The 24,903-nt window shown below is 41.8% G+C and overlaps 1 non-coding gene across 1 annotated transcript; it reads right to left on the bottom strand.

The window, feature by feature from the left end:
• Positions 1–1,409: 1,409 nt before the first annotated feature.
• On the bottom strand, positions 1,410–1,516 carry LOC140488245 (U6 spliceosomal RNA). Its single transcript, XR_011963040.1, has one exon. It is a non-coding gene; the product is annotated as a U6 spliceosomal RNA (small nuclear RNA).
• Positions 1,517–24,903: the final 23,387 nt, after the last annotated feature.

Raw genomic sequence — 24,903 nt, 5'->3', positions numbered from 1 at the left:
ACAAGTCAGTTTTGACTTTGTGAGTCCATGGTTTGTTGTTCCATGTACCTCTGGAAACATAGTCCAACTGTTTCTATTCTTGGAAACCATCATTCATCAATCTTGGACCTTCCATAGGAGCATAGGACATAGCAGGAGAAATTAGACCATTCAGCCCATCGAGTCCGCTCTGCCATTCAATCATGGCTGATAGGTTTCTCAACCCCATTCTCCCACCTTCTCCCTGTAATTCTTGATCATCTTGATATTCAAGAAGCTATCTATCTCAGTCTTAAATATACCCTCAATGACTTGGCCTCCACAGCCTTCTGTGGCAATGAATTCCAAATTCTGTAGGAGCTATGTTCTTATTATTACATTCTCAACTCAGAATACTGAACTTTCCCTGCATTTCTCTCAGTATTTCTGGTATCTTAAGCTTGTCAACTTTTCTCAAGTTTCAAACACCAGGTCCAGTTATTAATAAGGAGATAACTAACATTTCCTTTTACCTCTGTTTCCCCAAAATATCTATAGGCTTTATATCCTCTCTAATCCAAAAGCAACTTCTAATGTCTATATCTGCCATTCTCTGACACTAACCCACCCAGAAACACAAACCTTTCCGCCTATTCATCTACTTGATACCGTTCAAAGGTCGTGACCTTTGCCTCCTTAATCTGAAAACCTACTTCCCCTCTCCTGTCTACATTCACCTCTTTTATTTGTTTTCCACTGTTTCAACATTACTGAAGTGTAATCCCATTTGCAAATTCGAGATATTTTAAAATCTTGCCAGTTACGGAGGTTCCTCGAAGACCACTATTTTGTGCAAGATTGGTAAGTTTTCCCAGTTCAAGGTTAAATAAATCAAGCAGCTGCGTGTATCCTTGGCTCACCCCAACAACTGCTGATCTAAACCATTCCAGCAGCTTCCTGTGCATTCTAATAATGCACAGGGACTTGTCACAGTGGTTTGCTATCAGTCTGACACTTTCTCAGGAACACCTAATATCCTGAAGACATGGCATATCCTTTCTCACCATGCACCATCTAATGCTTGCTTAAAATATAAGAGGTTGCTCTAACAATAGATGTTGTCCTTTGTAAATTTCTCCAAAATCTGCCTCATTTTTTACTTTAGAATCCCTACAGTATGGAAACAGGCCATTTGGCCTAATAAGTCAGCACCAACCCTCCAGAGAGTAATCCACCCTGACTAATGCACCTAACCGACACATCCCTGAACACTACGGGCAATTTAGCATGGCCAATTCACCTAACCTGCACATCTTTGGATTGTGGGACGAAACCCGCACAGACACGGGGAGAATGTACAAACTCCACAGTCACCTGAGGCTGGAATTGAACCTGGGACCCTGGTGTTGTGAGGCAGCAGTGCTAACCCCTGAGCCACTTGGCCATCCAAACGAAATATGGAACGCTTCACGAATTTGCATGTCATCCTTGCGCAGGGGCCATGCTAATCTTCTCTGCATCGTTCCAATTTTAGTATATGTGCTGCCGAAGCGAGCACAAGTGCTAACCACTGAGCCACCGTGCCACCTCAGCACAGACAGTGGCTGTAACTTACATCATCCTGGTCTAAAACCAACTTTTTCTTCCTTCAGTATCACCTCCACATCAGTCTCCTCTGTGGTGTCCAGCCGAGATATTTCCATGTTTACTCAGCCAGATAATTCCCCTCTAACGGTTCCATTTCCTTTTGTCTCCCTTTCTCAAAGATCAACTGTAGCCCAGACTTTGTGGTGAATGAGCAGTAAGAGCTCGATGTGAGTGAAGGGGAGCAGGAGGAAAACAATCCATGCTGACTCCATCTGCAGCTTCTCATCATGCCAGATTTCAGGATGAGGGTGAGCTCTGAACTGAGAAGTGGCATCACACAGGAACATGGCATCAATCTACACATTGTCTCAATTGCAGCCAGCCCCATCCTTTCTGCAAGGCTCAGGCGATGTAGGTAGCCCTCACCCTTGCCAGGTTTGCTCTACTCCTCACAATAATAGGTCCAACTGTTGGGGCAGCACGGTGGCTCAGTGATTGGCACTTCTGCCTCACAGTGTTAGGGACCCAAATTAAATTCTACCCTTGGGCGACTGTCTGGAGTTGCAATTCTCCTCACGTCTGTGTGGCTTTCCTCCAGGTGCTCTGGTTTTCTTCCACAGTCCAAAGATGTGCAGGTTAGTTGGATTGGCTGTGCAAAATTGCCCCTCGTGTTCAAGGATGTGCAGGTCAAATGGATTAGCCATGGGAGATGCAGGGTTACAGGGGTAGGGTAAGGGGGTGGGTCTGGGTGGCATGTTCTTCAGAGGGTCAGTGTGAACTCGATGGGTTGAATGGTCTGCTTCCACACTGTAGGGGATTCCATGATTCTATAACTGTCCAGCTGAGAGAAAGGTAGAACATCAGCAATTGTGTCACACTGTGTGTGGACGATATGCCTCCCACAGTTAGACATGATGAAACTAGCTGGTGACTGAAGGGGATATCTGAATGTTAGGTGTGAATCTTGATTGCTAAGAATTGGTAATGTTTGAGTGATGGGAACATGGTGCATAGTACTGTATGAGAAGTTGGTGATGTGGTGGAGCACAAGTAGCATTTGGAGAGACAGTCACTGACTTTGACCACATACACAAGATCATCAAACCTGGTGTGGCACTGCTACCAGCTCTTTGGGTCTTGACTCCAGGAAATGATATTACTGGCCACCATCTTCCATTCCCTTTCAAAGGAATCCCCATTGGAGCCATGGCATCTCTCCTCCAGTTCACCTCCATCACTGTTGCCTCTTGTGCTACATTGATCTCCCTCAGTCCTTCTCTCTATCATTGTGTTCACACTTCCATCATTTAAATTGTAGCAAAATTCTTCAGTGCACTGTCCCTTTCAGAAAAGCAGCTTGCCTTTCGGAAGTTAAAAATCACACGACACTGAGTGATGGTCCAATAGGTTTATTTGAAAACACAAGCTTTCAGAGCACTGCTCTTTCTTAAGGTAGCTTGTGAGAGAGGATATATCAGATGCAGAATTTGTAAGTAAAGGATCTAAGAGTGATACAACTGATGTAAATGTATTGTACAAACCTAGGTCGCTGTTAAGTCTTTCAACAGTTAGAATGGAGATGCAGGTTTCGATTGATTAATATGTAAATTCCAGAATTTCTTTCAAGCCACTGCCCAAAGATAACTAAAGGTTTTATCAGAATAAAAGAGGTGACATCTCAGATCAGATGCATTTGCACCTGTTGTATGACACTTTGATCTTTTACTTATAAATTCTGTGTCCAGTGTATTCTCTCTCAATAGCTGTCTGTAGAGGGAGTGGTGCTCCGAATGCTTGTGTTTTTAAATAATCCTGTTGGACTAGAACCTGGTGTCATGTGATTTTTGACTTTGTCCATCCGAGTCCAACACCGGCTCCTCCACATCACAGGAAGAGCAGGCCAGCTACACCACATCATATGTGAACAATGATACTGGACTCTCTTGCAAGTATAGAAGCAGTTGGCAACACCAAGAAGAAGTAAGCAGCATGGGATCCATTCAATCAGATATCCCAGATAGGTGGACCGAATCTGTGCACTGTCCAACTTAATCTGAACAGGCACAAACCAATCAGTGCCCAAACACTGAGAGAAACACATTTTATTTAGGATAGACTCTAAACCAGGGCGTGTGTCAGAATATTTAATTCAATGATAAATTATGTACAAAAAGCAAAAAACATTGAGATTAACAGTGATGTTGCGAAAAGGGATAGAAAAAATTGGAGACGTTTTAATTCTAATTTAGATGAAATCCCAAACAAGAATTCCCATTTAAGATGAATGAGACTCCACACTTTTTGAAAGGAAATTTTCATTTCTAGAGAGGTTGCCAGAAATTAAGACTCAACAAGGTGTGAAAAATACATATGTATGAATTATATACAAAATAAATGTATATGACTGAACAACCCTAACCTTTCAAGGTACGTTTAGCACAGCTTCATATATAAGTATTAATGCTGAAAATATTTCAGAAGGCAAGGTCAGACAGTCTGGGCTTATATCTGCTAGAATTTAGAACAGTAAGAGACGAATGGATTAAAACATATAAGATCTTGAGGAGGCTTGACAGGATTGATGGTTGTTTACACTTGTTGCAGAATGTAGAAGCCGAGGCGGTGGTGGGGGGAGGGGGGGGGGGAGGCAGTGGGGGGAGGCACGGTAATTATGTTTGTAAGTAATGGATTCTCCATTTTCTGCAGAGATAGGAAGTCTTTGCTGACAGAGGGTGATGAGCCTTTGGAACTCAAAAGGCAGTGGAAGGACAACTTTTGAATATTTTTAAGGAAGAGTTGGATAGATTCTTACTCAGCGAGGGAGTGAAAAGCTCTCAGGGTAGATTGGAAAGTGGAGTAATCAGATTAGCCATGAGCATATTGAATGGTAGTCCAGGTCTAAGGGGCCAATGACCCTGGTCTAACTCATATGTTCATCTCAGTATAGAAAATCTTATAGAGAAGCAACAGTGCTGATTACCTCACCCTTATTCCTAATCCAATTATTATTGTCTTTCTGCATTCTTTAGGTATGTGCTCAGCACGATAAACTTCATTCACAAGCCTTTTCAGCAGCGTCATATTATGTTCCTCATTCACTTGCAAGAAATTCAGTTGTATTCACATTAACAAGAGTCTTGTCATTTTTCAACAATGAATACAAATCTTTCCTTCACCTTTCAACAAATCCAACACCACCTCCCTTCCTTTCACACAAATGTGATATTGGTAAAGCTTTATTTTATAATGCCCAGTATCACAAGTATTCACACACTGTTGTGCTTCCAATCTCTATTATTTTAGTTTCTGCAAATTCATATCTAGAGGTTTGCGGACTGTTATTTGCTCAATTTGTTTGTTTATATTTTTCAAACCAGAGGGATGAATATGTTATTGCTCGTTGAGACTTTCTTTTTGTATTCCACCACCAGGAAGAAAGGAAACACCAGAGTGACCAGTGACAAGCAATGCCCTTCTCATCAAAGGGCAATGCTGCATGATCAAAACAGGTGAGGGGAGGGCAGGGATTAAATCCAAATAGATTTGGAGGGGGAAATAAAACACTTCGCTCCCTGCAGTGCCCATCACTCCATGAACAGCTCGAGAGAGTTGGTAAACACCGCGTGCTCCTTCACCAAAAAACACTCGGGCTCGGATGTAGCCACGGAAAAGGGGCAGACAATCAGCCATAATGACCCCCTCCATGGCCCACTGCCTGGACCTGTTTGTGGCCAGTTTGGCCAGGCCCAGGAGCAGACCGACAAGGAGACCCTCTGACCTCCCATCCCCCCCTCCGCACTGGGTGCCCAAAGATCAGGAGTGTGGGAATGGAGTGCAGCTGAAAGCAGAGGAGAAGGTTCTCTAGAAAACTAAAAAGGGAGTGCAAATGCCCACACCTCATATGTACATGGTCCATGGACTCCACAGCGCCACAGAACAAGCAGATCCTCTGGGTGACGTTGCGACTATAAGCATGGTTATCTTTGCTTTCATTCATTAGTGCGGGGGCTTTGCTGGCAGAGAATCAGAGCAAGGAATTTTTTTTTTGTGTGGGTTCTGTAGTCTTCATATTTCTGTTTCTGGGTCTGACTAATTGGTGATTTCCTCTCTCATTCACTCCCGTACACTTTTCTCCCTGTTCATATTTGTCATCTTTTCCTCTCTATTTTATGTGCTGCCTTTCTCTGGTATGATTGAGGAGGACATGACCTGGAAGGGAGCAGCCGAAGGTCAGGTCTGACACAAAATTTTGGCTTTAGTAAAGGTGGGAAGAAAACAAGTATGACATTAGGCCATATTGCCATGATAGAGGCATGGGGTACCAGTTGGGTAAGAATAATAGTCATGCAGGATTGCAACACAAGTGAGGACAGAAAGCCTTCAAGTCAGACTGAGGGTATGCACAAGGTCAGATTGGATAATGAGAAGAGATAAGGCGCAGGGCAGGGTTGGAGATTTGCTGGTAGTTTTAAGGCAATGTTCAACATATAGCAGGAGCTTGGTTCAGGTCGTGTTGTGGCAAGCTTCTCAAACTGGCTTTCAACGCATGGATCCAAGAAGGATTTGTGTGGCCAGAGCAGCAGTATTCAGTTTATCGATAAAAGCATTAAAGTAAGAGTAGATTGCATTGTGAATAAAGTGGATTTCTAACTCTCGAGCTAGTCAGTTTCACATCTGCTTAGCACACGTTTTATTGCTTCACTTTCAGCAGAACAGGCCTGAGGGGTTTACTGACCCAATACCCCTCCCTATATTTCCAAGATGCACAGGATTCTAATGCCCAAGCTAAAGACATACAGGATGTACAGCTCTTTTAGATCATTTAAATCAAGGTGGACAGTGTAATAGGATATCTGTAAATAGTCCGATACATGTCATGGAGCTGGACAGGCCACAGCTGCTGAGTTTTAGTGTAAAATTCACAAGGGTCTTTCCATCAATATGTTTTTATATGTTTCAATAAGATGAAAGCTAGTAACAACTTTGTTTGATGTTACATCTCCAGAAGCTTGAACTGTCTCCTGATCACTGCTTTGGGGTGGTTTTACTAAACAGACAGGACTTGAATGTCCTATTGGTTATCATTTTGAATGCAAGAGGTTTATAATGACATTCGGGCCATTCTTATGCACCATGAATAGGGTTTGTTTTGTTTAAGTGAAAGAAATGTTCCATGTTGTGCACTGACATTTGAATGTGAACCCTCAGTATTTACTCCCAATATATGTACACCTGCATCAGGAACTGCTTTATAAAACCTACCTTTCTCTTAAGCTGATAAAGTAACAATTTCTGAGCTTTCGTACCATTAATACGTTCGACATCAAATTTAATCTCATATTCAAAGTTTGGGAGAAGATTTGTAGCTCGGGTGCTCATTGTTGTGGTTCTGTTCGCCGAGCTGGGAATTTGTCTTGCATACGTTTCGTCCCCTGTCTAGGTGACATCCTCAGTGCTTGGGAGCCTCCTGTGAAGCGCTTCTGTGCTGTTTCTTCCGGTATTTATAGTGGCCTGTCTCTGCCGCTTCCAGTTGTCAGTTCGAGCTGTCCGCTGTAGTGGTCAGTATATTGGGTCCAGGTCGATGTGTTTGTTGATAGAGTCTGTGGATGAGTGCCATGCCTCTAGGAATTCCCTGGCTGTTCTCTGTTTGGCTTGTCCTATAATGGTAGTGTTGTCCCAGTCGAATTCATGTTGCTTGTCGTCTGTGTGTGTGGCTACTAAGGATAGCTGGTCGTGTCGTTTCGTGGCTAGTTGGTGTTCGTGTATACGGATCGTTAACTGGAACCGGGAATTCCTGGAGGCATGGCACTCATCCACAGACTCTATCAACAAACACATCGACCTGGACCCAATATACCGGCCACTACAGCGGACAGCTCGAACTGACAACCGGAAGCGGCAGAGACAGGCCACTGTAAATGCCGGAGGAAACAGCACAGAAGCGCTTCACAGGAGGCTCCCAAGCACTGAGGATGTCACCTAGACAGGGGACGAAACGTTTGCAAAACAAGTTCCCAGCTTGGCGAACAGAACCACAACATTAACCTCATATTGTCAAACAGGCTCAACTTACTCACCACACATTCCTAATCTCTACTTCATTGATGTTGGATGAAGACAGGAACTCAGAACCAGACATGTTCTTGCACATTCCTAATGGTTTAATCAGAGCAATAGTGGAGGAACATTGGACCAAGACACTCCAAGTCCCAGGTCCGAGCTGGTCTTTATGGTGTGCAGGAAATTGAAGTGAAAGATAGGGGGTGTACATAAGCTTTAAACCAAGCATACCTATGTTTTACAAAAAAAAGCCCAGAATTTACTCAATGTTTTCATTATATATATTTTTATTGGGCTTAACAAAGGATTGAAAACATGTTGAGTTAACTTTTTAAGATGTTAGTAGTGGACTCAACATGAAGGGGCAGCTTTGACAATCAATCTGACCAAACAAAACAAAACCCAGTACGGACAAAACATTAATACGAAGTAAGATCACATAAGGTTAGGGCTAATTTATCAGCTTAGCTAATCATTTGATTGGCTAACCGATTGAAAGCAGAGAGTCAGGAGAAATTACTCTTTCTCTGATTAGCAAGGAATAACTAGTGAGGTCCCATTGAGTTCTGTCCTTGGCTCCCATCTTTATGCATTCTATATTCAAGACCTGGATGTGAACATAGAAGGTACTGTGGACAAATAGTTAGGAAAGTAAGTTGCAATGAAGAAAGAAGAAATTTACATATAGATAAATCAGGTGAATAGGCCAAAATTTGGCAGATGACGTCTACGTGGATCAGTGTGATGTTATTCTTTAAATGGCGAGAAACATCAGAGTGCTTTAGTGCAGAGGGCTCTGGTGCATGAACTGCAGAAAACTCAAAAGCAGGTACAGCAGGTAATAAGAAAGACAAATGGAATTTTGGAATCTATTGCTAAAGAAACTTATATAAAAGTAGGCAAGTGTTATTGCAATTATACAAAATATTTGAGAGTCCATACCTCGAGTATTGCACACAATGTTGGTCTCCTTACTTGAGGAGGGATGTTGTTGTATTATAAACAGTTCAGAGGAGGTTCATGAGATTGATTCCAGAGGTAAGAGGTGTGTCTAATGAAGAGAGACTGAGCAGTTTAGGCCTATACTCTAGAGTTTAGAAGAATGAGGGGAGATCTAATTGAGACATATAAGATTCTAAAGGAGTTTGACAAAGTAATTGTCAAGAGGGTTTTTCCTCTAGTGGGGCAATCTAGAACAAGAGATCATAGTGTATTAGGAGAAGGGCTAGCAGATTTAAAGCAGAGATGGAGAAAAATTACTTCTCTCAAAGGGTTGTGAATCTCTGGAATTCACTACTCCAGAGTGCAGTGGATGCGAGGGCATTCAGTAAATTTACCGAGTAGATGGCCAGCTTTTTAATTAGTAATGTGGTTGAAAGTTAGGGAGAGCAAGCAGGAAAGTGGAGTTGAGGGTGAGATGAGATCAGCCGTGATTGTATTAAATAGGGTAGCAGACTCGAGGGGCTGAATTGCCTGCTCCTGCTCTGAGTATTTATGTCCATGTGTCCTAAACTGAGCATGTGGCACCTTGCCTGGCAATTTCTTCTTTCAAGCCATGCTCCATTGGGTTTAGCTCAGTTGTCTGGATTGTTGATTTACAGAGCAGTGTGATGCCAACAGTATGCGTTCAATTCCCATCACTGGTTTGAGGTTACCATGAAGGAGTCTCCTTCTCAACCTCTTCCCCTGCCTGAGGTCTGGTGGCCTTCAGGTTAAATCACCACCAGTCACTTCTCTCTCATGAGAAGTATCTATGGTATGGTGACACGACATCAAACCATGCTCTGGAAGATTGTCCAGTGTAAGCTGAATGCTGTTGCTCTCATACTCTCCTGAGTCAGGTAGAAATAAAGAGATTGTAGATCTATGAGAGTTTCCAAACTTGAGTGACCCATTCTGGCTTCACATACATGTGATTTTTCATCCTTTTTTTCCTTCAGTTCTGTTCATCCTCAGTGCTAGAGTCCTAACCCATCTCACAACTTGGTCAATTTCTTTGTATATTCCCAAATGACATACCCAACCTATCTTTATGGATGAAGGGAAGAATGTTGACTTGAGAAGAGACAGTGTGGCCAAAGACATGATTATTACATCCCAGGGAAGGCCAATTGGCCCATGGTGTCTGTACCAGCCTTTTCTGAATGAACATGTCACTTCATTCAATTCTCGCACCTTCTCCTCATAATCCTGCACGTTCCCCTTTTACAAATCACAGACTAATTCACTTGTAAATGTTTCAATTAGACCTAGGAGAAAGTGAGGATTGCAAATGCTGGAGATCAGAGTCAAAAAGTGTGGTGCTGGATAAACACAGCCAGTCAGGCAGCACCTGAGGAGTAGGAGAGTTGACTTTTCTAGCATAACCTCTTCATCAGGAATCACACATTCCTGATGAAATGTTTATGCTTGAAATGTCGAATCTCTTGCTCCTTGGATGCTGTCTGACTGGCTGTGCTTAGCACCACACTTTTTTTGATTTTGATTAGTCCTGCCCCCACCACATTCCGAGAAGTTGGCAATGAGTGACAGGCCCACTTCCTTCTGGCATGGTCCAGAAGTTTGTTGCTCTAGATGTTTCTCCTAGGAGGGCCTTCCCGTGAAATATTCACTGCCCATTAGCAAGATGCTGCACTGGCATTGTATGATGTAGACCCAGTTGAGTCTGGCAAGAGGGACTGCATTTGAGGTTGAGAGATGCCCTGAGTGGATAATGGAGAAAGGACAAAAGTGAAGATTGCAGATGCTGGAGATCAGAGTCTAGATTAGAGTGGTGCTAGAAAAGCAGAGCAGGTCAGGCAGCATCTGAGGAGCAGGAAAATCGATGATTCGGGCAAAAGCCTTCACCAGGAGAAAAGGGTCAAGAGTAAAACCTGCAGTCCTCAAGTGCCCTATTAAAGGTTGAAGCCTTCAGGCACTGTGCCACTTCTGCATTGAAGAGTATCCTGGGACCTAAGTCATTCCCAGTTGTTTTAGAATGCAATTTGTTTGGCACCTAAACTATGTGCAAATTCATTCACCCAGAAAACTTGCATGGAGTTCTCTGTGACAGCAAATGGTACAATAATGGGGGAGAAAATTCAGGACCATAGAATGTGTCTCAACAATCTTTTAGTCCCATTAGCATCAGCAGGGCTTGCATCTGGAGAAAATGAACAGTGTCAGCAAGTGACAACCACATACGTCATCCCCGATTCAGACTTTGAACATGTTAGTCTGTGTAGTCCTGACTATCTTTGTATGCCAGACTCCAGTTCAGGCACAGCCTGTAAAACTGTGTTTATCTTCTTAAAATTCATTCATCCATTTGCATTATTAATATTAAATAGAGCAGAACTTTCCTTCAAAGCAGTGCGAATGCACCAAGTAGCATCTCTACATCAGACTATCAGATTTTTTTTTGACGAGTTTTGAAACTCCATTGCAAAGATATCTCTGTGCAAAAGCTTAACAGAGTTCAATTTTCATCAAGCTTTTCCCAATCATTCTCCCATAGCTTTGTCAGAAAAACCGCTAAAATTTTGGAAATAGTTAGAAATGATAGATGCACAGGTTTTCCTGGGATTTCTTTGGCAAACAGGAGAACCTTTGTGGAAATTTCTACCATTTCAATGCAGAGTTTCTCTATTTTGAGATGGACACGAGATTTCAGAGGCAATATTTATTGTCAATACTTTAAACGATTTATTTTTTTTATTTCCTTAGAAATAGATTACCATTCTCTGTGCATTAGTGCAACGGTTCAATGATCTGCTTATCAAAATTATATTTTTCAATTTTACTGTACATCTTCCTGTTTGCACAACATCCAATTCACATCATTGAATATATGAATGACAACAACTGCACCACTCTCCAACATAACATCCTTTAAAAACTTCATATATTTGCTCTTATTTCAAATTAATAATTTAAGAATAGAAGTCAATAACTTGTTGGCTGTTTTTCCATTATGCCTTCCAAAGTGATTCCATCAACCTGAGATGAAAGAAAAATAGTTAAGTTTTAGAAACTCTGAATTATTCCATTTGTAACTTAAGTGAAAATAAGAACACGGAGGGACGTCAATGGTCAAGTTATATACCTTTATACTAAGACTGCAAAAAATTAGTGCAAATATTTTCTACATTTGCATGTCGTGAATGACACAAATCAGATATGAAGCAAGACCATGTAAAGTCTCTGAATGATTATTGTCATGGACTATTGTTACACATTGTATAATATGTGCTCGCACTATAGAACAGCACTAAGTACTGCATAATATGGACTGAAACTATAAGGAGACCAATCCACTGGATATTATCATCCAGTACAATGCTGAATACATTACGGACCAATACAATGCATCTATATATAATAATTATGTACTGAGCTATATGGGGAGATATATGACTCTGCATTCACAAATGGAATCATACTAAAATCACTACCATGATCGTTTCTGTGGACCACAATTATGACGATGAGTACATTCTGTACAGATGTATGGACAGTTACTCTGTGTCAGTAGTAAGGACTGTTTCCAAAGACTATTACAAAGGAGTATTACTCTGGACAGGTGCTGTTTCCTTAATGTTCCTTCAGTATGGTAAGGTCCTGGGGCGTGTTGCCTAGCAATGAGACCTTGGAGTGCAAGTTCACTCAAAAGCTCCTTGAAAGTTGATATGCAGGTACATAAGATAGTGAAAGAGGCATTTGGTATGCTTTCCTTTTTTGGTCAGAGCACTGAGTATAGGAGATGTGAGGTCATGTGGCAGCTATACAGGACATTGGTTAGGCCACTTTTGGAATATTGTGTGCAATTCCAGTTCCTTATTGTAGGAAGGATGTTGTGAAACTTGAAAGGGTTCAGAAGAGATTTACAAGGATGTTGTCAGGGTTGCAGTATTTGAGCAATAGGGAGAGGCTGAATAGGCTGGGGCTGTTGTCTCTGGAGCATTGGAGGCTAAGGGATGATTTTATAGAGGTTTATAAATCATGAGGGGCATGGATAGGGTGAACAGTCAAGGAATTTTCCCCAGGGTAAGGGAATCCAAAACTAGAGGGCATAGGTTTAAAGTGAGAGGGGAAAAAATTTAAAAGGGACCTAAGGGGCAACATTTTCACTCAGAGGGTGGTGTGTGTATGGAATGACCTGCCAGAGAAAGTGTTGGAGGCTGGCACAATTACAACATTTAAAAGCATCTGGATGGGTACATGAATAGAAGGGATGTGGGCCAAATGCTGGCAAATGGAACGAGATTAATTTAGGATATCTGGTCATCATGGACGAGTTGGACAGAAGGGTTTGTTTCTGTGCTGTACCTCTCTATGACTCTATCTACTAATCTAAGGAAACAAGAAAGTTATTTTTCATTTCTTTCCCTGCTCTGTTCAGAATTTTTTTTGTTCATATGTCTAATTAGAACATCACTGGCAATAAGGATCACTGTCCTTATTGGCTTTGAAAGGATGGTGAACTGCTGCAGTCATTAGGTGTATGTACATCCGTGATGCTATCAGAAAGAGAGGTCCAGGATTTTGACCCAGTGACAGTGAAGGAACAGCAATACAGTTCCAAGTCAGTATTGTGTGTGACCTAAACGCACAGTGTTGGAGAACCTCAGCAGGTTTGCACATTCTGAAGAACTGTCACATCAAACTCATGAACTCATATCGGAAATATTAGCTCTCTTCCTCGATCCACAGATGCTTACAGACCTGTTGAGCTTCTACAGCACTTTCTCATTTTATTACAGATTTCCAGCATTTTGCTTTTAATTGGTCTGTGATTTGGAGAGGCTGCAGGGGCTCCCTGCAGGGGCTGCTATTTCCAATCTCTGCTGCTTTTGGTGGTGATGTTATACGTCACAGGTTTGGAAAATGGCATTGAAGGAGACTTGGTATGTTGCTGTAGAGTATCTTATGGTCGGTACACACTGCTGTTGCCGTACATCACTCGTAAAGGTTGAAGGTGATGGATGGAATGCTAATGAAATGGGTGGCTTTGTCCGGGAATGATATCGAGCTTCATAAGTATTGTTGGGGTAAGGTTTGGTACTGGAGACTCTAGTAGTCTTCAACTCCAAGTAAGGGGTGGCAATGACCCAGTGATATTATCACTGGACTATTAATCCAGAGACAAGATTAGAGTAGTGCTGGAGAAGCACAGCAGGTCAGGCAGCATCCGAGGAGCAGGAAAATTGACGTTTCAGGCGGGAGACCTTCATCAGGAATGATCCAGCTGAGATTCTAAGGACACAGGTTCAAATCCCGCCACAGTGGAATTTGAATTGAATAGAAAAAATCTGGAATTAGGAATCTAATGATGACCATGAAGCCATTGTTGATTGTTGGAAAAGCCCATCTGGTTCACTAGTGTCCTTTAGGGAAGGAAATCTGCTATCCTTACCTGTTCTGGGCCTACATGTGGCTCCAGACCCACAACAATGTGGTTGACTCTTAACTGCCCTCTGGGCAATTAGGAATGGGTAATAAATGCTGACCTGGTCATTGACACCCTCATCCTGTGAATGAATTTTTATAAAATCCTTATTTGTGAGTCTGAGCTGCTGGAAGGTTTACACGGCAACCACAGTCAGGAAACCTTTTGCCTAACACCTGCCAGTTTCCATCCATTGAAACTAACAGTTTGAAAATTACTGGCAGTGGACCCATACTTTCTGAACGTGTGCAAATGTGGACACTCAATTGGCCAAAGTGTGTATAGAAAATGTTTCTTTGTGTCAGTGGCTGAGTGGCTCAATTGTTACCTCAAATAAATTTCCAAAGGGAAAGAGAAAATGGGTAACTTGTTCACAAGATCATTTGTCATTCCTGAACAAAAAGACATTAAAGGCAGTTAGTGGTGGTAGACCTCACATTACCTCAACTGAGGTGAGCGAACTCATTGATTTGGATCTGTCCAGGTACCTTGGTATGGACATTCCAGTGAGGACCACTGCACTTTTAATTGCTTTCAGAGCTATAGTACCTGGTCATATCTTCTTCATTGAGACACAATATTTCCATGGGCAAGGTTGACCTCGTGGGCAGCACTCAGGGCAAAAGTGAAGTCGTCATAATGTGCAGGGGGAGTTTTAAGAGTCTTTGGCTTATCAGAGGGCAACTGTTTGGTAATCCTTGGATAATGTGATTTAAAGTAAGAGATAGTGCAAGGAATCTTGGTTTTGATGCATTGAGAGGATGGGGGACAGAGGAAGATATCGGAGGTTCAACTGAAGATGAATGGGCAGTTTAGAGAAATAGTAAGCATTGTTGTGAAAGCAGAAAAGGAGCAGAACTGAGAGAACGATCAGGCAACCATCCTCTTATATTCTACCCGGAGAGTGGAGCAGACCGAGGAAAGCCTCCTCAAAGATGGGCAAATTTCCAATTATTATTTTGTCATGTATTTAGAAACCTTAAATGTCCCAGATCAATGAGTTATATTTTAAAACCACTCAGAGTGTCACTATTCCAAAATACATTCAAAACTCATTTGTCACCCAATCTAAATGGAAAAATACATTGAGAAAACGTTCACATGTGCGTGTTGTATCTGCTAAATTTGTAGTTGGTGCTGTAATAGGCCTTTATGGTAGTGTTATGAAGACACTATAGACTGATTATTATTATTAATGGCAGCCGATGCAGATGCAGCGTGTGACGTCAACTAACTGTGTCAGGAAGCAGGCTGAGTGCCCCTCTCTGCTGGTGGCTGCAGAGTCAGGCCCCTTCACTGTGCTGACCCTACCATCACTCACCCCTCCTCCTCTGCCACACTCTGCAGGGAGGCACTCCTCCTGGAGCCAGAAGGGCCATTCCCCAGGGGCAGGTGCTACAGCTGCTCTCCCTCACCACTTCCTCAGGTTCCAGGCTGCAACTGGGATGCTACTGCACTGCCACAGCTGCCCCCCCCCCCCCCCCCCCCGCCAAGGCCTCAAAACCAGACCGCTATCACTAACATGGAATGACAACAGGCACACTGTAGTGGCTTTTCTGGGACTGGCTTCTGCTTCCTGTCATTGGAGAGTGGTATAGGGAATCTCTTTGACCATCCATGCTGCTTGCACCACCTAGAGGGTAATTCAAAGAAAACATCTTAAGGACAAGCTGGGTTGGCGTAAACCTCACTCAGAGCTTGCTTCGGGATCTGGTGGTGTCGTGGCAATGTTGCCAGACTAAGTAATGCCGAATACTGGATTAGTGGTGCTGGAAGAGCACAGCAGTTCAGGCAGCATCCAACGAGCAGCGAAATCGACGTTTCGGACAAAAGCCTGATGAAGGGCTTTTGTCTGAAACGTCGATTTCGCTGCTCGTTGAATGCTGCCTGAACTGCTGTGCTCTTCCAGCACCACTAATCCAGTATATGGTTTTCAGCATCTGCAGTCATTGTTTTTACCTAAGTAATGCCGATATCCAGCCTCATTATCTGAGGGAAAGGGGTTTGAATCACATCAGGCCAGATGATGAAGTTTGATTTCAATAAAATCTGGAATTAGAAGTTAGCTTAATAATGACCTTGTTGTAAAAACCTATCTGGTTCACTCATCCTGTTTTGGGAAGGAAATCTACCTCCTTGCCTAGTGTTGGGCCACATGTGACCTTAAACCCACAGTGATGTGGCTGACTGTTAACTGCCCTTTGAAATGACCCAGCAAGCCACCCAGCTCAAGGGTAATTACAGACATGCTACAAATGCCAGCCTTGACAGCAGTGTCCACATTCTGTGTAAGAATAAAGCAAAGAACAAGCAGCCCAGCTGAACACTTTCATTTCTGAAAAGAAAACCCCCTTGTTGAAGAATAATTGAGAAAAGGGGCACAAGGCTGTATCTACTGAGCAATATTTGTCTGGAAGACTTCGAGGATTACTGTAGATTTGTGATTTGCCTGCCAGGACATCAGAGCAACTAATTCTGGAAAGTTCTGTCCTTTTTCCTTTTGCCTTCAAGAATAACCAACTCTGCTGAGAAATTCTGTTTAATTGTCTTTTCCTGAAGAGTGTGTTTTTGTGTTTAGACAGAGAAGCATTTATACTTTTACATCGCTGACTGTGTATGACAAATTGTTGAATCCTCATTGAATATATGTTGTTTTAATTTTAAACCAATAATTGTATTATTTACAAAACCTGATTGGGAGATCATATTATTTGAAAGCTGGTACTTCTAAGTATTTTATTGGTCATCGTAGTAATTAGAAATGGTATTTTTATTTTATGATGTGACCCATGATGCAGTGGGACTAGGGTGATCGTTACACACCTCCTCAGTCGCATACCATTAAGCTAAAAAGCTAAAGAACTTGTTATGCAACAGTGTTATGTAGCAAGATACACTTCAAGCCAAACTCCACAGGGTAGTTTTCCAAAATCCTGTTGAATTTAAAGGATGAAATTTCAAGGAAGCTATAATGAATGAAATTAACTTTGATGAAGCATATATTATAAACAATGGTTAACCATTGGCATAGAGTCATAGAATCATACAGCTGTATTTGTACACAACAAATCCCAGAAGAGTAATCATGACAAGATGAGCCTTTTTTTAGCAATGTTAATTGATGGCTAAATATTGGCAAAGACACTGAGGAACTGTCCTGCTCTTATCGAGTCATACTGTATGGAAGCAGACCCCTTGGTCCAACCAGTTCTTACCAAACATAATTCCAAACTAAACTAGTGCCACCTGCCTGCTCCTGGCACATATCCCTCTAAGCTGTTCCTGTTCATGTACTTTTAAATGGTGTAACTGTACCCACATCCACCACTTCCTCAGGACGTTCATTCCATGCCCGAACCACCCTCTGTGTAAAGAAATTTGCCCCTCGTGTCTCTTTTAAATCTCTCTCCTCTCAATTTAAAAATATGACTCCTAGTCTTGAAATCCCCAACCCTCGGGAAACAATACTGACCACTAACCCTATCTACACCCATCTTGAATTTATTAGCCTCTATAAGGTTGCCTCTCAACCTCCTACACTCCAGTGATATAACATCAGTTAAGTCAAAGAGTTCTAAGGGCCATCATTAAACAGGTTCATAAACTCTGTCTCACAAGAAGATTATGAGAATGTATTACCTAAGCTAGCATATTGTTGGGCTTCCACTATTTGAAATCCTTCAGCCCCTAAGAACAGCATAAGTGCAGGTGTTGATTGACACAGTAATCTGCCCCCAAATCAAAAAGTACTGATGTCATGGCCTCCAACACCGAATCCACTTTCACACTGTTGAGGAAGTAACCTAACTTTCTCCCTTCTCTATATTTTTTATAATGCGTATTTATATGTCTAAGAATGAATTGTGGTTTGTGAATTATCACGCGAGCTGTAAGAGGATATGTCAAATGTAAACTAAACACTTGATTGATGCTGCTTGGTGTAATATGAGCTGTGCTGAATGAAATTATCGTAGATTAATTTATAAATAATTGTTTTGCTGAGCAGATGTCTCTACAAATGTTCAGTAAGAACTGGCAATGACCAAATAACTCTGAGCTCAAGATGTTTAAATCTGCTTGGTGCTCTAGAAACCAAGAGACTGAGCTGGAATGGACATAAATGAATTGTTTTATTGAGACAAAGCATCTGTATTTTGGGACATAAAAGAGGGAATTTAACAGCTAAGCACAGAGTAGATGACAAAGCGGAGACACTTTAGGCTTCACTGTAGGGATTGAAGCCTAGGAACCTAATTAACTAAAGAACCAGACAAGGCTGACTGTTCAGTCCAGTTACCTCGCAAGTGATAGATTTGTGAATATAATTTGTGGGACATATTTTGTAATTGTACATTAATGCCCAGACATTGTGATATCTTGATCTCTTCTGTCTGCCAGTAAATGGCTTGCAGCAACCAAGTAGTTTCAGGTTTGACTCCATTGAAATTCTAATACAGCCTCTGTAGAATCAATTTTTTGTTCCACGGTGACTGTTCCCAATCTCATTCCCAAGTCCTTTTCCAAAATCATTACCTCGCCCCTCCTTTCTCTAAGTTTAAACTCACACAACGTTTGGAATATTGTGTGCAATTCGGGAACCTTCCTATCAGAAAGATGTTGTGAAATTTGAAAGGATTCAGAAAATATTTACAAGGATATTGCCAGGGTTGGAGATTTGAGCTTTAGGGAGAGGCTGAATATGCTGGGACTGTTTTCCCTGGAGCGTTGGAGGCTGAGGGTGACCTTACAGAGGTTTATAACAACAAGAGGGGCATGGATAGGATAAATAAATGCCGGAGGAAACAGCACAGAAGCGCTTCACAGGAGGCTCCCAAGCACTGAGGATGTCACCTAGACAGGGGACGAAACGTCTGCAAGACAAATTCCCAGCTCGGCGAACAGAACCACAACAAATAGAGAAAGTCTTTTCCCTGGGATGGGGGAGTCCAGAACTAGAGGGCAGAGATTTAGGGTGAGAGGGGAAAGATATAAAAGAGACCTAAGGGGCAACTTTGTCACACAGAGGGTGGTACGTGTATGGAATGAGCTGCCAGAGGAAGTGGTGGAGGCTGGTACAATTGCAATATTTAAAAGGCATCTGGAAGGGTATATGAATAGAAAGGGTTTGGAGGGATATGGGCCGGGTGCTGGCAGGTGGGACTAGATTGGGTTGGGATATCTAGTTGGCATGGACGGGTTGGACTGAAGGTTCTGTTTCCGTGCTGTACATCTCTATGGCTCTATGACCAAGTTATAGTCCAACAGGTTTACTTGGAAGTACAATCAGGTAGCTAGTCAAACCTGGTGTTGTGTGATTTTAAACTTTGTTCACCCCAGTCCAACACCAGCACCTCCACATCATAGCTCCTTGCTGTACACCACCTTCTTTTCCCTCCCCTGCTTGTTCTCCTCTTTTCCTCTTGTGGTTGATGACCGTGCTCATAAGCTTGTGAGTTCAAGTCCATCTGTAGAAGTTTGAATGTAAAATCCAGTCCAACCCCAGTACAATGCTAAGAAAATGTGGTGATCCATCCTGTATACTGAAGCACCCTCCAATCTCTCAGGAGAATGTTAAAACTCCCATTTGTACCGCTAAAAGAAAAGCTAGGAATTTCATCCAGCTACCCTAGTAGATGTTTAATGCCTCAATCAACCTTATGAAAACAGATTAACTACTAATAATCATATCGCTGTTCGCTATAATACAATAGATACTACAAGAAGATTTTTTTTATAAAACACTTTGACGCATCCTGCAGTTGTGAAAGGTGATATATAAATACATTTCTTTTCTTCCCACTGCTCTTGTTCTTCCTTAGTTACTATGGATTTTATTTTTACTGCCAGAAATCTTAAATTCTAGTTTATCAGTTTCAGAGCAGTGACGGAACTGAATAAAATCAACCCATTGCTATTGGTGAAGTTCCCTGGACACTTCAGTCATCTGAATCCCTTTCTGTGATAGATCACTGTTGAAATTGTCCTTCCAGTATTTCCTTAATCTCCTTTGACAGCTTGTTCAAAGCAGGATCATGACAAGTATTCCATTTGGTCCGTATTGTTACACCTCACTCTGATAGAAAATCAAGCCCCACTATTCATGAAGTCACCACAGAAGTTAAAGATAACAAAAAGCACACAGAAATTCCCCCAATTCATCTGTCGTTTGGACATAAGTTGACAAAAAGCACACCAGGTCTTTCGACTTAACAAGAATTACTATTTGTGACAAATAAATAGATTAAATGACAGATAAACAATTATGAACCATTGATATATAAGTCCATTAGTTAAAGTTCAAACCCACTTATGAGCTCCCCTTTACACTCACACAGACACAAAAAAATGCTGGGTGTTTTGGGTGGAGGTGAAGATTGGGAAGAAAATTCAATAGTCTTTATTTACAGTGTTTGCTGAGATGATCCTGTTGCTAATCAGAACACTGCTTCTCAATCTTCCTTCTCCAAGTATTTTTACTTGTTTTCAGAAGGCACCAGTTGGCCGGTACGCGCTTATAAGAGTCTCTGATTTATTAATTATGAGTCATAGCTTACAGCGACTGATGAGGGAAAATTAGCTAGCAATCAGCCTTCAAACTTGTGATTTTTTTTATTTCAGAGAAAAAGCAGATCCTTTTCTTCCAGAGCTCCACTGGCTTCTGACCCAACCATTCACATTCTGGAGCTGCTCAATATCTGAGAGCCAATCATATAGTTGATAGCTGGCAGAAGATCTTTTGTCATTGACAATTGGTCACCATTTCACAGACCAATCAGCTACTTTTTGCCAGCCAAATCTCCATTTGTATGCATCCCCCTGACTCTAGCTCATCTATAAGTAGGCCTTCCCCATTTCTTGGACCAAAAAGCCAAACTGGAAGTGCCATGTAACTTGCTTTCATAGAGTACAGCCATGGAATTGTAGAGCAGGCTCGAGGGGCTGAATGACCTACTGCTGTTCCTATTTCATATGGTCTATGGTCTTCATCCATCAAAAATCCTTGGCTTTTACATCAATCCATTTCAGGCCACAATTAAAAGTAAGGAGAAATAAATGAGTCTTTAAACATTCTTAAAGCATGTCTAAATCATCACAATTTCCTTGTTTTCTCATCTCTATACAACGTGTTATTTTTAAATAATTCATGCATTTCCTTGTCAGAGGAAGATTTTTCCTGAGTTCCATATAGGAAGGTTATGAGGGTGTTCATGACGTTACCCATGACACAAAGGAGGAAATGTTCCTCACAAGAGGGTTCCTTGGAGAGACATTTGAATATCAGCTGACACAATGAGGAGAAATACAAGGGGCTCCCAATTGCAATAGTCCCTATTCTATTATAAAGGCCCTATTACTTCTTTTTAATTATGTTTGTATGTGCTGTGGTGGGGCAACTTATGAAACTTTTCTCTGTATTCTTCATGCAAAAGTATACATGACAATAAATTTCTATTCTATTCTAACTATTGTTGCCAACACACTTGAGTCAGTTTTTGTTTTGTTTACTAACCATGAGAAATCTATGTTAAACCACCAGGGCATATCTTGGGAGACAGCGGTACAGTTAAAAGGATTAATGTGATGGCCTGCTCATGTTTTAAAAGCCTGTACAAAATGAAATGATCGTTATGTTATCAATAGTATCAAGGTTATCATGGGAAGTAATCATCAATCAGAAAGAGCAGGAACATTCAAGTGTTTGTGCCCGCTGATGTCTTTCTTTATTTAGAGCAGGTATTTAATCTAAAACCTCTCAGGGCAATGGGATTGTTATAAATAATAAAGGACAAACCCATTATAGTTACATGTAAATGCTTTACTTTATGTTTTGTAAATAAGAAAATCATCATAAAGTTATTAATGTTTAATTATATAGCAGTCACAAAGAAATAACGCGCTGGTGCTTCACACAAAAATAAATACATTGTGATGCATTTACACTGTGGCCAGATTGGTTTTAATATGCATGTTGTTCATGCTGTATCCAGTGATGCATGATGCACAGTCAAATTTTTCTTATGCATCTTCCTTATATACTCTTTTATCTTTCTACCTTGAGGGTGCCTTACTTCTTAGCTTTTTAATCTCTGCTTTCTGCCCTCCTCTCATTTTATGACGTGTATGTCTCTGTTGTTGGGTAAGATTCCAGAGACAATGGCTACTCCTCAGCAGCACATTATATGCGAGTAAGCGACATGGAGGCGTGGACTTCACCAGTTTCCTCATTTCCTCTCCCCTCAACTTACTGGCTCAGCACCATCCTCATGACTGGTCCTACCTGACAATCTCCCTTCCCACTTCTCCGCTCCACCCTCCTCTCTGACCTATCACCTCCATCCCCACCCCCATTCACTTATTGTACTGTTTGCTACCTTCCCCCACCCTCCTCTCTAACCTAACACCTTCATTCCCACCCCCATTCACCTATTGTACTCTTTGCTACCTTCTCTTCAGCCCCCTCCCCATTTATCTCTCCACCCTGGAAGCTCTCTGCTTCTATTCCTGATGAAGGGCTTTTGGCCGAAACATCGATTTTCCTGCTCCTCCGATGCTGCCTGACCTGCTGTGCTTTTCCAGCACCACTCTGATCTAAACTCTGGTTTCCAGTATCTGCAGTCCTCACTTTTGCCTACATGGAGGCATGGGCCATTTTATTGTGGATTGCGCCCCTCGCCTGATATTCCTGTACATGCATTTCCACAAAGGATTAAGCACTCATGGGAACCCTGCATTACCTTCTCTTCCAATCTGAGTCACCATGGCACTTGAGTAACCCTGCTGCCACCCTGGGTGAAATCATGATATTAACCAATAATTAATCTCGTGAATTGGATGACTAGTAATCTAGTAACTAGTGAACATCTAATCTGAGATATCCTACATCCGTGTGGCTCAGAGGGGATGAAGTCATCTTTGGCCAGATTCACTACCAAAACAAATTTCTTACTGAGTCAATGAGACGTACAGTATGGAAACAAACCCCTCTGTCCAACTCATCTATGCTGACCAGATATCTCAACCTAATCTAGTCTCATTTGCCAGCACTTGACGCATATCCCTCTAAACTCTTCTTATCAAATATCCATCCAGATGCCTTTTAAATGTTGCAATTGTACCAGCCTCCACCACTTTCTCTGGCAGCTTATTCCATATGTACACCACCTTCTGCATGAAAATGTTGCCCCTAAGATCCCTTTTAAATCTTTCCCCTCTCACCCTAAACCTATGCCCTCTAGTTCTGGACTCCTCCGCTCCAGAGAAAAGACTTTGTCTAATTACCCTATGCATGCCACTCATGATTTTATAAACTTCTATGAGGTCACCCCTCAGCCTCCAACGCTCCAGGGAAAACAACCCCAGCCTATTCAGCCTCTCCCGATAGCTCAAATCCTCCAACCCTGGCAACATCCTTGTAAATCTTTTCTGGACCCTTTCAAGTTTCATAACATCATTCCAATAGGATGGAAACCAGAATTGCAGGCAATATTCCAACAGTGGCCTAAGCAATGTCCTGTACAGCTGCAACATGATCTCCTAATTCCTATACTCAAATGCTCTGCCCAATAAAGGAAAACATACCAAATACCTTCTGTGGAACATCATACTTGAACATTGAATGGTTCAGAGAAACTTCTGAGCTGCTTTCCTTTTCTTATTGTATCTTGGCTGATCTGGCTCAGTGGATGGTGACTGAGAAAAATTAGTACATTTTCAAGAAAATACAATAAAGTAAAATAAAGTTTGGGAACCGTGCAAAGGATTAGGCAGAAGTTGAAATATCAGAAACAAACTTTAAACCAATTTGTCAGTGGTTTGCATTCCATATGTTAAATTATATTTTTCAGGGCTAGGGAGGTTGTATAAAAGTAACTAAGACGTAGAAGGCATTAGAAACCCAACTTACACTTCATGATGCAATGTGAAAACATTTGTGTAGAAAGTAAGAGTTATGTCAGTTTAGTGATTCCAATTGATTTTCATCTGCAAGGTATCAAAAGCGTAAACTATATAGGAATATGAAACCACTAACAGCAACTTCTGGATTCCCATGTTTAACTCTATGTGTATGGATTCACAACTATTCATGACTCTTCAGATACTGAAATAGTCCATGTTCAAATACAACAAGATCTGGACAATATCCAAATTTGGGCTGACAAGCGACAAGTAACATTCGTGCCATGCAAATGCCAGACTATAACCATCACTAATAAGAGACAATCTAACCACTTCAATGGTGTTATCATCACTGAATCCCCCACTATTAACATCCTGGAGGTTACCATTGACTAGAAGCACAACTGGATCCATTGCACTAACATAGTGGCTACAAGAGCAGGTCAGAGGCTCGGAAAACTGGGGCGAGTAACTCACCTCCTGACTCCCCAAGGCCTGGCCACCATCAGCAAGGCACAGGTTAGGAGTGTGATGGAACACTGCCCACTTATCTGGATGGAGGCAACTCCAACAACACTCAAGAAGCATGATGGGAATATGGAATTCAGAACATAAGCAGTTCAGCCATAGTCACATTGAGTGAAGGATCTTGATGACCTGAAAAGCTGATATCCACTCCTAATTCATGAGTTTATATGTCATTTTTATGAGGGATCCCGTTGTTAGGTTATGATGTCTAGCTCACAGCTTTCTTGTACAGGGTTCCTCTGTAATCACATAAGTGATCCTGGCCTTGGTTGTGTTGGCATAATGTACAGAGGCAGTTTGTTCTGAATCCTCTTCATAATCTGACAGATCTTTTGCACATTTATTATCTAAGGATGAGGACTTCTCTCTGCCAGATCCTCCAACCTCTGAATTATTTGGTTACAAAGAGTGCAGCAAACTACAGACACCAGACCCACCTGAGCTGA

This window comes from Chiloscyllium punctatum, chromosome 17 (genome assembly GCF_047496795.1).
Source record: "Chiloscyllium punctatum isolate Juve2018m chromosome 17, sChiPun1.3, whole genome shotgun sequence".
Classification (NCBI taxonomy): Eukaryota; Metazoa; Chordata; class Chondrichthyes; order Orectolobiformes; family Hemiscylliidae; genus Chiloscyllium; species Chiloscyllium punctatum.
Note: the sequence above shows the minus strand (reverse complement) of the source record. Positions and strands in the feature narration are given on the sequence as shown.